Source organism: Eulemur rufifrons, chromosome 24 (assembly GCF_041146395.1).
Source record: "Eulemur rufifrons isolate Redbay chromosome 24, OSU_ERuf_1, whole genome shotgun sequence".
NCBI classification, from domain to species: domain Eukaryota; kingdom Metazoa; phylum Chordata; class Mammalia; order Primates; family Lemuridae; genus Eulemur; species Eulemur rufifrons.
The window spans coordinates 3267821-3280673 of record NC_091006.1 but is presented as its reverse complement, the minus strand read 5'-3'; positions in this window follow the sequence as shown (position 1 = coordinate 3280673).

Here is a 12853-nt window from a genome sequence, read left to right as displayed (position 1 = left end):
CAGCACCCGGCTCCCTTGGGTGCCTTGGAGAAGGGGTGAGGCCCGAGCCTTACTAAGAAAGCTGGAAATCACGAGAGAGCGACCGGGAACCTACCGGGGCCACCGCAGAGGGAGAATTCTGGGCCCCCCTTGCGGGGGGAAGATGGCGTCGGCTGATGGAGGGTCGGAAGGAGGGTTACCATGGAAACGTCCCTCTGTTTGTACAAAAGAAGGTCACAGAGGCATCACCTGGTGTGGCCCCACCACGTTGGGTGCACAGCACACGTGACATTAGTTCTCTCTGGGCCGGGGCGGGTCACAGCAGGAAGGCAGGCTCTCTCGGCTTGTGCAGAGGCTCGGAGGTGAGCACGCCGGGAGGAGGGACTGTTGCTTTTCTCAGCTGCACGGCAAGCGATGGTTAAAGCCACGTGAGAGAGACAGAAGCCGCCCATAGCTGTTCTGGACGAGTGGCCGCTAAGCCTCAAGCCCACTCCCCGTTCCCGCAGCACTCTCCCTGCGGGCTGTCCTGCAGCCCCCCTCTGGCTCCTCCCGTCCTGCCCTGCCCCGCCCCGCCCCCCACACGAAGCCAGGTGAGGACCCTCTGTGCCCCTGGCCTCTGGGCCCTGCCCCGAAGGGCTGCCCTCTCCCAGGCCCCGCTGCCCGTCGCCAGCTGGAGCTTCCTGCGGCCTGAGAGAGAAACCCTGACCTGAATTAACTTTAGTGGTTGTTCCAAAAGCAAAACGTTCCTGAAAAAAATACCAAGCTGTAGCTTCATGTCAGCCCTTCCCAGCCTTTCTCTGAGCTGGAATTTTTCTTTACGAAGCCACGTCAGAGGTGATTCATACTGTGCTTCCTATGCTAACTGTGGTACTGGCCGGTATCAGACATGATGTTACACGTTGGTGTGAAAGCCACTTGGAAGTAGTAACACTGCAGGACCACGCTGGGGCCCAGAGAAGCCTGCCTGGGGGGCCTGTCACCTAGGAATGGTCCCCTAAGCCAAAGCCAGGGCAGCAGCATCCAGGAGGCCCACACGGATGGGGGGATCTCACTGGGGGTGCAGGTTTGGGGTCCCACACCCACCAATGAGATGCAATGGGCCTAGAGTGTATGTAGAAAACAGGGGGCACGTGTGTGTCTCAGTCATTATGCGCCTCTCTTGGCCAGGCACGGTGGCTCACACCTGTAATCCCAGCACTTTGGGAGGCCGAGGCGGGAGGACTGCTTGAGGCCAGGAATTTGAGACCATCCTGAGCAACACAGCAAGACCCCATCTCTACGAAAACTAGAAACATTAGCCAGGTGTGGTGGTGAGTGGCTATAGTCCCAGCTACTCGGGAGGCTGAGGCAGGAGGATCGCTTGAGCCGGGGCATTTGAGGTTGCAGTGAGCTATGATGACATCACTGCACTCTACTCTGGGCAACAGAGTGAGACCATGTCTCAAAAAAATAAAAATAAATAAAAATTTTTAAAAAAATGATGTGCTTCTCTGGCACTTTGGTTCACATGCTCACGTTGGTGAGGCTGAGTGTCCGTCAACGTCAGTGTCTGTGCATCATCGGAGGGTGCTGAGGGTGCGTTTGCGTGTTTGTGTGTGTGCGCCTGGGCCTGGGCACGCACCTCTGGGTGACATATACATATCTGTTCAGGCAGCCACTGTCTGGTGTGGCCAGGCCCTGGCAGAACGGCCGGACAGTGGAGGACCTGGTCCCTGCCCATCTTGCCCACGGTCTGGCGGGAGGTGGGCAGGAAGCAGGAATTGCACTTGTAACAGTGTAGGCATGATGGTGACAGGGGACCCCGTGCCTTGAGGGCAGAGCCCCGAGACAAGGGACCTGATGTGGATTGGCACTTGGGTTCCCTGGACGCTTTGGAGAAATGACTCCAAAGCCGAGTGGCCTGATGCACGGGGGTCGGCCAGGTGGGGGTGGTGGGCGGGGGGAGGACGTTCTCCCGGCAGAGGGAGGGCGTGCAAAGGCCGGGGCTGCCTGGGTGGCGGGAGCTAAGACAGCCAAGGAGCATGGCGGGAAGGGTGGGGGGGAAGGGGCTGGACACACAGGCCTGGAGGCCACGGTGACGATGGTGGCTTATTCCTAGAACAGTGGGACGGTTACATTAGGAAAGTGACACAGCCATGTGGCCTCCATTGCACCTGCTAAGAGGACTGTGGAGGCCCTGGACAAGGCCAGAGCAGCCATCCAGGGAGGAGCAACGGTGGCTGGGGTGTGGCGGGGCACGGGGAGCCGTGGACAGGCACGGGCTTGCAAAGGCAGGGGAAGAATGGGGTGCCACGCGTGGTGATGGCCGAGGTGTGCGAGGGCCGAGGAGGCTCTCTGCGTGCATGTGTGTACTGCGAGGGGGTGCACACAGGTGCACGCGTGTGTGTGTGTGCTCGCGGGGCTGTGCACACGCCCGCAGGGGGCTCGGGCCAGCCCTCCGCCCTCTCCGCCTCCTCTCCAGCCTCCTGCCCGTGTCCTCCACAGCCTCGCTGCGGACATGACAGTGACGGTAAGAAGGGCTCGGTGTTGCAACTGCACTTCCTCTCGAACCCGGGGCCGCCAGAGATTAGCGGAGAGACCCATGTGCACTGGGTGATAACGCCCCACCTGCCCCCCGTTTCCTAATCTCTGATTCATTTCCAACTGATAACAGCACGAGGGCCCATGGGCGACCGAGAAATGCCCCGGCGGGTCCCAACCGGGCTGCAGCCACGTTGCTCGGGGGGCTCAGACAGCAGGGGCCGAGGGGCCGGGGATCAGGGCAGAGTGCGGCGGGGGGGAAAGAGAGAGGGAGGGAGGGAAGACAGAATGTGAAAGGAAGAATGAGGATGAGACAGGAAGACCCACGACTGCTGAGGCCAGGGCAGGGCACAGAGAGCCCAGGAAGCCGCAGGGACAGACTGACAGATGCTTAAATATATACAGAGTGGGGCTGGGGGGTTATTAAAGAGAGAAAAAAACAGACAAACTGAGAGAAGAGACGGAGAGAGAAAGAGAGAGAGAAGTGACAACAGATCAAGAGGGAGGCAGAGCCCGAGGGCGGGGGCAGCCGGCCTGGCCCTCCCCGGCACGGCCCCTGCGGCAGGGACGCAGTGGGTCAGGGCAGGGTGATGATCTTGCAGACTCGACCCCTCACAGGCACAGACCCCCGATGAGACGAGGGGTCCGGGCAGTGGCCTCAGTGCCCCACCCACACACACCCTGGCCGGCCTCAGGGGGAGCAGGCTGGGGCTGGGGGCTGCGCACGGCGGGGAGGGTCTGCTGGAGCTTCCTGTCCATGGGGCTGGCCAGGCGGAGGGCTCAGCTGGGACAGAGCAGCCACCAGGCCTACGTGTATCCTGGTGGGGTCTGGTGAGGCAGGACAGCCGAGGTGGGTGGGAGCCATCTGTGCGTTACCAGTTTACAGGGGGTGGGGGTGAGGGATGGGGCGGGGAGGACGCCCCACAGTGAGCAAGGAGCCAGGCCCCTCCGTTCCCTCACAGGCCCAGCACTCCCCAGGTGAGAGTCTGGGTCACGCTGGTGACGCTCAGAGTTTAATCAGGGATGGAAAGGGGGCTCCAGGAACTGCAGGGCCCTGGCCGCCTCCCGTGCCCCTGGGCCCTGCACCAGTCCCCCCACCAGCAACAGACAGGGGCGCTTGGGGGTGGTGGCACGGCCTGCCCGGGGGGCATCAGGAGCAGGGAAGCCTCTGCTGGCACAGGCCCCTGGCTCAGCCCTTTCCTCAAGGAGGAAGAGGGTTCCCCAGCAGCCAGGCCAGGGGCTCCGGGCTTTCCAGAGGGGCAGGGCAGGGGCATGGGCCCCTGGGGAGGGAACTTGGTGAGCAGGTGCCCAGGAGACAGGGCCCAAGGAGCAGCTCACAAAGCCCACGGGGAGGGCTTCACTCTGAAGGCCCCCAAGAGGGGCTCTGCCATCCCGCTGGCATTTTAGCAAGTCCCCCCGTCCCTCAGGGCCCCGGCCGAGCCAGCAAAGGTCAACAGCGGCCTGTGCCTCGCCAGGCCCCCGCCCCAGGCCTGCGGACCAGCAAGGCTCCCCTCGCCCGCTCCGGGAGGACAGCCACCCCTCTGATTCGCTGTGCCCGCCCCGATGCCCTGCCTGCCGCGACCACAGGAAGCGCTGCCCCAGCTCAGCACTTCCCTTTTCTGAAATCTGCCCCCAGCAGCCCGGTGGCCAGCGAAGGCAGACTTCCCGCTGCCCCCGCCCCGGGCTCTTCCCACCGGTCACAAGTGGTTTGTTCCTGAGCTTCCCTGGGCAGAGGTGACCTTCTTGCCTCAACCACAGATCAGTTATTTATCAGAACAGGAAAGATGGCACCAGAGATATGTCCTCACCCCCACACCAGGGGGGTCCGGCTCTCTCCAACGACCACACGCCCGTTCCCCACATCATACGGGGCCTGCTCACCGCATCACACGGGCGTGTGGCCGGCGCGTGCCTGCGGGGCCGCGCTGGGGACGGGGTGAGCAGGAGGCTCGTGGGCAGGTAGGGAGGCGTGTGGAATGCAACCTGTGCGCAGATGGGGCTCTGTGTGCCAGCTAGGAGCAGTCCGGACACCTCGAGTCCTTCGGGTCCGATGACAGTCACCCTTCCTCCAGACATGCTCTCCGCCTGGGACAGGTCCTGGGGTCCTGTCCCTCCAGGAAGGAACACCCTGAGATCAGGGCCTCAGCCTCCTCTACGCCCCCACCCAGAGCAGACACAGGGCTCGGCCCCCGGCAATTCCGGACCCCTTGCATGAAGGGGAAGAAGAAGCTACCAGGGCTCCTCTACAGCCCTAGCACTGACTTTGGGGCTAGAAAATTCTGCGTTGTTCGGACTGATCCCTGGCCTATATCTGCTAGATGCCAGTCCCATTCTTCCCATTGCCAGTCACGGCAATCAAAACCGTCTCCAGGCTGGCCGCGGTGGCTCACGCCTGTAATCCCAGCACTCTGGGAGGCCAAGGCGGGAGGATCATTTGAGCTCAGGAGTTCAAGACCAGCCTGAGCAAGGCGAGACCCCATCTCTCATCTCTACTAAAAATAGAAAAGTTAGCTGGGTGTTATGCCATGCACCTGTAGTCCCAGCTACTCAGGAGGCTGAGGCAGGAGGATTGCTTGAGCCCACAAGTTTGAGGCTACGGTGAGCTATGATGGCACCACAGCACTCTACCCAGGGTGACAGAGTGAGATTCTGTCACAAAAAAATAAAAAATGTCCCCAGACATTCCCAGATGTCCCCTGGGAGGACCGGACTGTCCTAGGTCAAGAACCACTGATCTAGGTGTATCAAAAAGCCTAGCCAGGCTTCCATGCCTAGAAAGCTCCAGGGGTCGAAGGGCCTGTTGTACAATTCTGTGCTAAAAGTCATGCACTTAAGAGACTAACTGGCCTGAATCTGGGGTTCTCGGGGCTCCGAGGGTGTGCCTGTCTGAAGGGTCTGTGCCATCGGGCCCCCTCCGCGGCTCTGAGCACAGCTATGTCACAGAGCCTGGAGCCAGAGAGGGGACCCCCTGAGACCGACTGGGAGGGGTGGTGAAGCCGAGAGGTCTCATTCGAGGGAAGATCGAGGAGCTGTACTGTGTGTAGCATAACCGAGTCACCGTGGGGCCGCAGGGCACTCAGGGCCTTGGGCCAGAAAGACCAGGAAAGGCTTCAGAATCAGGCAGAACACGGGGCCCGGAGACGTGTCCTGGATTCCCCGTGGCGGTGAGCCCCTTCCGTAAGGCACAGGGCGGGAAGCGCTGCTCCATAAAGCTGACCCAAGAAGGTAGCAAGGAGGCTTTCGATCCTCCTAGGGCAACGGCGGGCAAAAGTCACCTTCGAGAAACCAAAACCCTAGCCTGAGCCATAAAGAGAGGTGGGTCTACGTTCACACAGGCCAGTGGTTCTAGTATCCAAATCTAGAAATACACATAGACATTGATACAGCACCATAGAGGAAACTTACTTCCAGCCCCTCTGTGTGGAAACTTTCACAGCCCAGACACTTATCACAGAAAAAAACAGCCCCTGAGGAAGATGAGCTCACAATGAAAAGTAATTATGAGTGACTCAAAAAAGCAAGCCGCTACGTCAGCAGGAGGCCTCAGATCTTGAGATACTAGAATAATGTGAAAAGGACCACATGATAAGCGTACTTAAAATTGTTAAGAAGATAGAAAAAGGAGAGGGAGATATAATGAAAATGTTGTTTAAAAATAACAGGTGTGGCCGGGCGAGGTGGCTCACGCCTGTAATCCTAGCACTCTGGGAGGCTGAGGCGGGTGGATCGTTTGAGCTCAGGAGTTTGAGACCAGCCTGAGCAAGAGCGAGACCCCCATCTGTACTAAAAAAATAAATAAAAAGAAATTAGCTGGATAACTAAAAATATATAGAAAAAATTAGCTGGGCATGGTGGTGCACGCCTGTAGTGCCAGCTACTCGGGAGGCTGAGGCAGGAGGATCACTTGAGCTCAGGAGTCTGAAGTTGCTGTGAGCTAGGCTGATGCCACAGCACTCTAGCTCAAGCAACAGAGTAAGACTCTGTCTCAAAAAAAAAATAAATAAAAATAAAAATAACAGGTAGATTTCAAAAGAAATCAAATAGTCCTTCAAAAGCAGTCATTGGAGTATAAAATAAAAAGCTCAGAGGATGGATTATGTAGCAAATGAGTCGTGGCTGGAAGGGGAATTAGAAAACTGGAAAACACATCTGAGGAGATTCCATGAAATGCAGCACAGAGATACAGAAACATGGAATATATGAGAGTCTGAGACTCTTGGAAATTAGAATGAGAAGGGCCAATACACATACAACAGAAATTCCAGAAAGTGAAAACTAGAAAAATTCTAGACCTAATGGCTGAGAAATTTCCAGAACCAGGAAATGAGTCCTAAGAAAGATAAATTAAAAGCAAATGCTCACCACAGTAAAACTAAAGAGCATTAAAGACAAAAATACCATCTCTAAAGTACCAGGAAGAAGCGAGTACCACAAAGGAATGACAATTTGCCTGACGGCAGACTTCTCGCCAATGGACGTCAGAAGACAATATCTTCTGATAGTGCCTTCTAGGTGCTGAGGAAAATCGTTTTCCATCAAGAATCCCATACTGAACTGAAATACAGTGAAATAAAGAACTGGGGTGCAGAGACGTGTGCCGAAACCGGGTCTGCGGTGAGAACACAGCACTGACCGTCTCACGACAGGTCGCGGTGGCAGGCAGCTGGGGGTGCCCCAGTCTGGCGCTTGGTGGGGTGGCTTCATTTCGGACGGGCATTTTGACAGGAAAGGGGTGAAAGCCAAGGTGGGAAACCGAGATATGTTCCTGAGGGCAGTGAGGTGGAGTGGCAGGAGAACCCACGCAAGCCAGTTTTATGTCCGGTCCTGACCAGGTCATGCAGGTGGGTCAGGGGCCACGAGCAACCCCTTCAGCCTTGGAGCCACTTGGCTGCTGGGTACAGCCACAGTGTCCCTACATGTCCACCTGACCCGTTGTTTGCACTCAACTCAGATGTTACCACTTCTGTGTGTTTCCCTGAGCCCTCCGCAGGTGCAAGCTCTTAGGTTGTGTACGTGTGGGCCTCTACCTTCCCTTCCCCTCGGGACCCCACCCCTGGATCAGTGGAACTCACCTGTGCTTTCCCACGCAAACGTTCTACGGCTCCCTTTCCCTGGTGGGTGGCCAGGAAGGGCTGACTGCTCAGTCATCGTCAGCTCAGCTGCACCCCAGCTGCCCTTGGACAGGCAGGGCTGCAACGGGGCAGGAGAGCCCCCGTGCCTACCACAGCCCCAGGACCACTCTGAGACGCTCTTACCTTAGTGCTTGAGACACGGGGCCAGGAGCCCCCGTGGGTCGGCCTGGAGCTCAGGGTGCAGTGGGTGAGCCATCTGCTATGGTCCAGTCAAGTTGCTGTCACTTGATGTGGTCCCCAGCCTGTCCTCCCAGAAAGAGGTGGGAAAAGTCACAGGCCTCCACCTCTCAGTTCCCGGAAGCAGGAACTCTCCACATACTGCGAGATCCAGGGCACCTTCTTTGACCAGAGCTGGACAGACACCCACCCACTCAGAGCAGTGGTAAGATTCAGGCCATCCATGTGAGGGTGTGGCCTGCATCTCAGAACCACTGTCACTTGGCTCCTGTCTGTTCTTAAAACACTTCAAAACTGTTCCTGCCACAGGGCCTTTGCACTGGCTGTCCCTCTGCCTGGTACCCTCTTCCCCCTTATAGTCACTTGGTCAGCTTTTTCTTGTTACTTAAGACTTGGCTTGAGTATCACCCCCCCCCCCCCAGGGAGCCTTCACTGACCCTCTTAGCTAAAGCCCCCACCCCCATGGTCACTGTCATCGCCCTTGGCACTCTGATTTACAGCCTTCAGGACCCGTATCAAAAGCTGAAATTCCCCCATTTCGTGATTCGCTTGCTATTTGGTTGTCTCCTCACAGAACGTCAGGGACGAGCCTGTCTTACTTACCACTGTGTTCCCAAGGCCTGGCACCACACAGCACACAGCAAGTACCCAGTAGACACCAGAGCACCCTGGGTGGGCCAAGCCTCAGGTGCCCACCCCAAGGAACCCCTGCCCCACAGGGCTCCCTTGGCCTCACCCCCCAACCAAGTTCTCCCTGGGCCAGACATCGGAGAGCCAGGCCTCACTCTCTTTGCACTCTGACCCTGGGTTCAGACAGACTCAAGCTCAAGTCCCAATGCCACCAGTTACTGGCCATGGGCCCCGAGTCTTATCCCTGGGCCTTAGCTTCCTCATCTGTGACATGGGCCTGCCTTGCGGGGGTCCCAGGGAGATTAACTGGAATAATGAGCATATGCCTTCTGCTCAGTGTCAGCTCCTAATGGATGTCCAAGAAAGGCTGAGGGCCAGAAGGCTGCTGAGGACTGAGCTGGGACCCTGGCAGTCGAGGCCTCACGAGCTCAGCACGCTGTGTCTGTGGGCAGGGCACTTAGCAGGGGATGGAGAAATGGCAGGGCAGGGAACCCAGAGCACAGTCCCAGCATGCCTCTGCTCTTTCGTTCTTGGGGCCTCAGTTTCCCCATCTGTGATATGGGATACTTGATGCCTGCCTGGCCTGGCAGCTGCATCCTGTGGTGTGTGGCCCGGTATGAGTGCTATCTGCGTCCCTTACAGGGTCAGAGGAGGGTAATCCCTCTGTGCTGGGCAGCTGGGAGCCACAGCCCAACCTGGGAGTGGGGAGGGTGTCAGGCTCTGGCCTGAGCTTGTCCTCACACACAGAGCTGTGGCTCCTCATGGGGCTGAGCCTGGGTACCCTGCCTTCATGGTTGTGACTGCAAAAGAAGGGGCTGAGCCCACCCCAGCCCACCCGGAGCTTCAAACGAGCAGCAGAGCAGGGCTCACCCCAGTCCTGAGTCCAGCCTCTCCCCACTCCCACAGACCAACCCGGTCTGTTTTCTTGGGGCCCGGCCACTCCCTCACGCCAACTCCTGCTACAACCAAGTGGCCCCCACCCAGCCCTTGAGCTGCCTCTGGAAGTTCTGCCTCCCGTGTCCACCCTTGCCAGGCTTCACTGGGCAGATCCTCTGCAGTGAGGGTCTGCACGGGCCTCGCTGGGGGCCAAGGTCAGGGAACAGAGCTGGATACCTTGGCAGGGGGAGTGGGACTCCGGTGTCAGACACACGGGCCTCTGGCTGCAGGTCCATCCAGCTGAGAGGGCAGCCGGGAGAGGGTACAGGGCCTCCAGCTGTGCAGCAGTGGGCAGCATCACCAGAAATGCCCCTCAGTGAGGGTGCCTGGCCTCATGGGGAAGTTGGCACAAATGGACCCCTGCCCCAGCCACAGCTGCTGGACAGGGAAGAGCAATGAGACAAAGATGGTATTGGGCTAGACCAAAGCAGTAGCGATAACAATACTTATTGAGCACCTGCTGTTTACCAGGCACTGTTCCAGGCCCTTTGCACATGCGCTTGTTTATTAAATAGCTGCTATACGGTGTGTGCACTCTTGCAGGCCCCAGTGTGCTCCAGAGCACGAAAGGGCAACACGGGGAGGTTGTGTGACCTGCTGGGAGCAGATGAGCTGGGAATTGAAGCCAGGTAATCCGGCTGCAGGCCTGGCGCCTTACCCACCCTGGGGGGAGCAGCCTTGGCCGTGGGAGCACCTTCAGAGGGATGGCAGGCCCTAGAGCTGTGGGAAGGGGACTCCCACCAGCCTGGGCTTTGGGGAGCCCCCAGTTCTCGGTGGATGCAGGACTGGACAGGAGGTTTGTGATCTTGCAGGGAGTGCCCCTACCCCCCAATGCGGGGCTGCACCGCTCCCAGCTGGTTGAGGCCAGCTGCGGAGATAGGACACCCACAGGGCCCGTGTTCAGGGCCTGTGGGCTGGGGTAGGGGTGACTGGGCTGGCCCTGTGGAGGTCTCAGGTGCAGCACAGAGGGAGGATGTCTAGGGCCAGCTTGGCTGGGGTGGGGGTCAGGAAGGGGGGAGAAGATCACAGAGGGGTTGGCAGCAGGGAGGCCCCCAAAAGCCCCAAGTGTCAGGCCTTTTCCTGGGTCCAGTGGGAGCTCAGAGGGCGCTTGAGCCAGGGCACTGCAGGTCGAAGCTCTGTGTTCCACATCTGGGAGTCTGCAAGGAAGCCAAGGCCAGGAGGGGTGGAGGCAGCTTGACAGTCAGCCGGGGGGCAGCAGGAGCACTGGAGGGACAAGCCTGACCATCTCCAGCAGGGACCGAGAGTGTGGTTCCTGGGGCCAGCCCCCGGGATGCAGCTGGGGAGGCTGGTGGTGCTTCCCAGAGACTGGGCGCAGGGTTCCCGGCAGCTGTTGGCGGGTGACTAAGGCCCTTCCCAGGAGCAGCCGCCCCCACACCCGGGAAGCATGGCAGGCAGGCACCCGCCTGGCACTGGGGGCCACTTCCTATTTTCATCCCATCCCAGCCGTGAGCATGACTTCTGCCCAGACAGGCCAGCCCACTATCCTCCAGAAGGGCCCAGGAGTGGGGACAGTGGCCTGCAGCTGACCAGGGGGAGGGGCCAAGGTCCACCCAGAACCAACTAAGGGCACTGTGTCCTCAGCCAGACCCAGGCATGGGGCCCCCTGAGGGAAGGTGCCATCCCCCAGGTGCCGCATCCTCCCCCAGGCCCTGCACTGGGCAGGGGGTCCTCTCAGGGGTCTGGGGTCTTTTGCCATCTTTGTCCAGGTCATTACTCCAAAGACTAGTGGCTGCTACCATTGCCAAGGCTGGCCTTCTGCTGGCAGTGATGCCCAGTGGGCAGTGATGGTGCGGACAGGTGTGACTCTCAGTGGGCAGGGATACCTGTCAACAGTGATGGTCACTGATGGTGGTGACCTTGGTGGGCAGTGATGCCAGTAGGCGGTGACTGCTCTGCTCTGCCTAGGAGGGCAGGGAGGCTGCCCCAGAAACACTACAGGGGCCGGAGCCCAGCACCTGCCCCACCATTTGCAATCCTGCCGCTGCCATTCTGGGCCACCACCAGGGAGGGGACAGCAGCCTTGACATTTCTGAATCCCACTGCCCACCCTCCCTGACCTCTGGGAAGAGCCCCCCAGGACTAGCGCGAACCAACTCCTCCTTGGAGCCCAAACGCACAACAGCCCGCTGCCCTTACTGCCCCACCCCCAACACCTCCCCGAGTAGCCGGGAGGCATTGGCCTTTTCCTGAGGCCTTGGGCACTTTACAGCAGAAGCATCTGGCCCCAGTGGTGGAATGTCAGGCAGAGGCAGTGGGTCAAGGGTCCCCAGGGCCCTGATCTCCAAGATGGGACTTCTGCCCCGACCAGCTCAGAATCAGAGAACTGAGTGTGACCTGGCCGAATGCTCTGAGAAAGGCCTTCTGCATGGCCTGGAGCAGATGGCAGGGCTTGGCCAGGGGTGTCCCCTGTGGGCCAGGCCCTTGTTCTGGACACAAGATCTGGGAAGCCCTCGACCTGAACTCCTGTGTTCCAAGCCAGGAGGTCAGCAGGGTGGGGTCCCTGCGGGCCACCCTAGGTCAGCCCTGAAATGGTACGTGGGGATCCAAGACCAGGGTCTCTGCTGTGCCCACCCAGAACCCAGGCAGGAAAAGAGAGGTCCTTCATTCTGCAGGGGGCAAAGCGTCCCTCAAGGCAGTTCCAAGAAGGTGACAACCCCACCCTGAGGGCTGCAGGGGTGTGAAGAGGTCCCAGGCTCCAGGTCTCAGCATTCAGCTCCCACCCACACAGCACACCCGAGCCCTGCGCCCCAACAAGGCCCCCTTGGCAGCTCCTGCCTCCCCTCTGACCTCCTCCCCCGGGCACTCAGCCCAGGCGGCCGCCGCCCAGACGCCCAGACTCCCGGTCTGATACTGCAGGCTGAGGGCTTCGGGGAGGGCGAGGGCTGTGCGGCCCCAGGGCGCCTAGTGACTTGCTCTGTGAGTCCCTGGGCTCCCACGTGCAGCAAGTGAGGGGAGGGTGTCTGTGTGTGTGCGTGTGTCTGTGGGCTGTGTCAGTGAGGGTGTGTGTGTCTGTGGGCTGTGTCAGTGAGGGTGTGTGTGTCTGTGGGCTGTGTCAGTGAGGGGTGTGTGTCTGTGGGCTGTGTCAGTGAGGGGTGTGTGTGTGTGTGTCTGTGGGCTGTGTCAGTGAGGGGTGTGTGTGTGTGTCTGTGGGCTGTGTCAGTGAGGGGGGATGTGTGTGTGTGTCTGTGGGCTGTGTCAGTGAGGGGTGTGTGCGTGTGTCTGTGGGCTGTGTCAGTGAGGGATGTGTGTGTGTGTCTGTGGGCTGTGTCAGTGAGGGGTGTGTGTGTGTGTGTGTCTGTGGGCTGTGTCAGTGAGGGGGGATGTGTGTGTGTGTCTGTGGGCTGTGTCAGTGAGGGGTGTGTGTGTGTGTCTGTGGGCTGTGTCAGTGAGGGGGGTGTGTGTGTGTGTCTGTGGGCTGTGTCAGTGAGGGGGGATGTGTGTGTGTGTGTCTGTGGGCT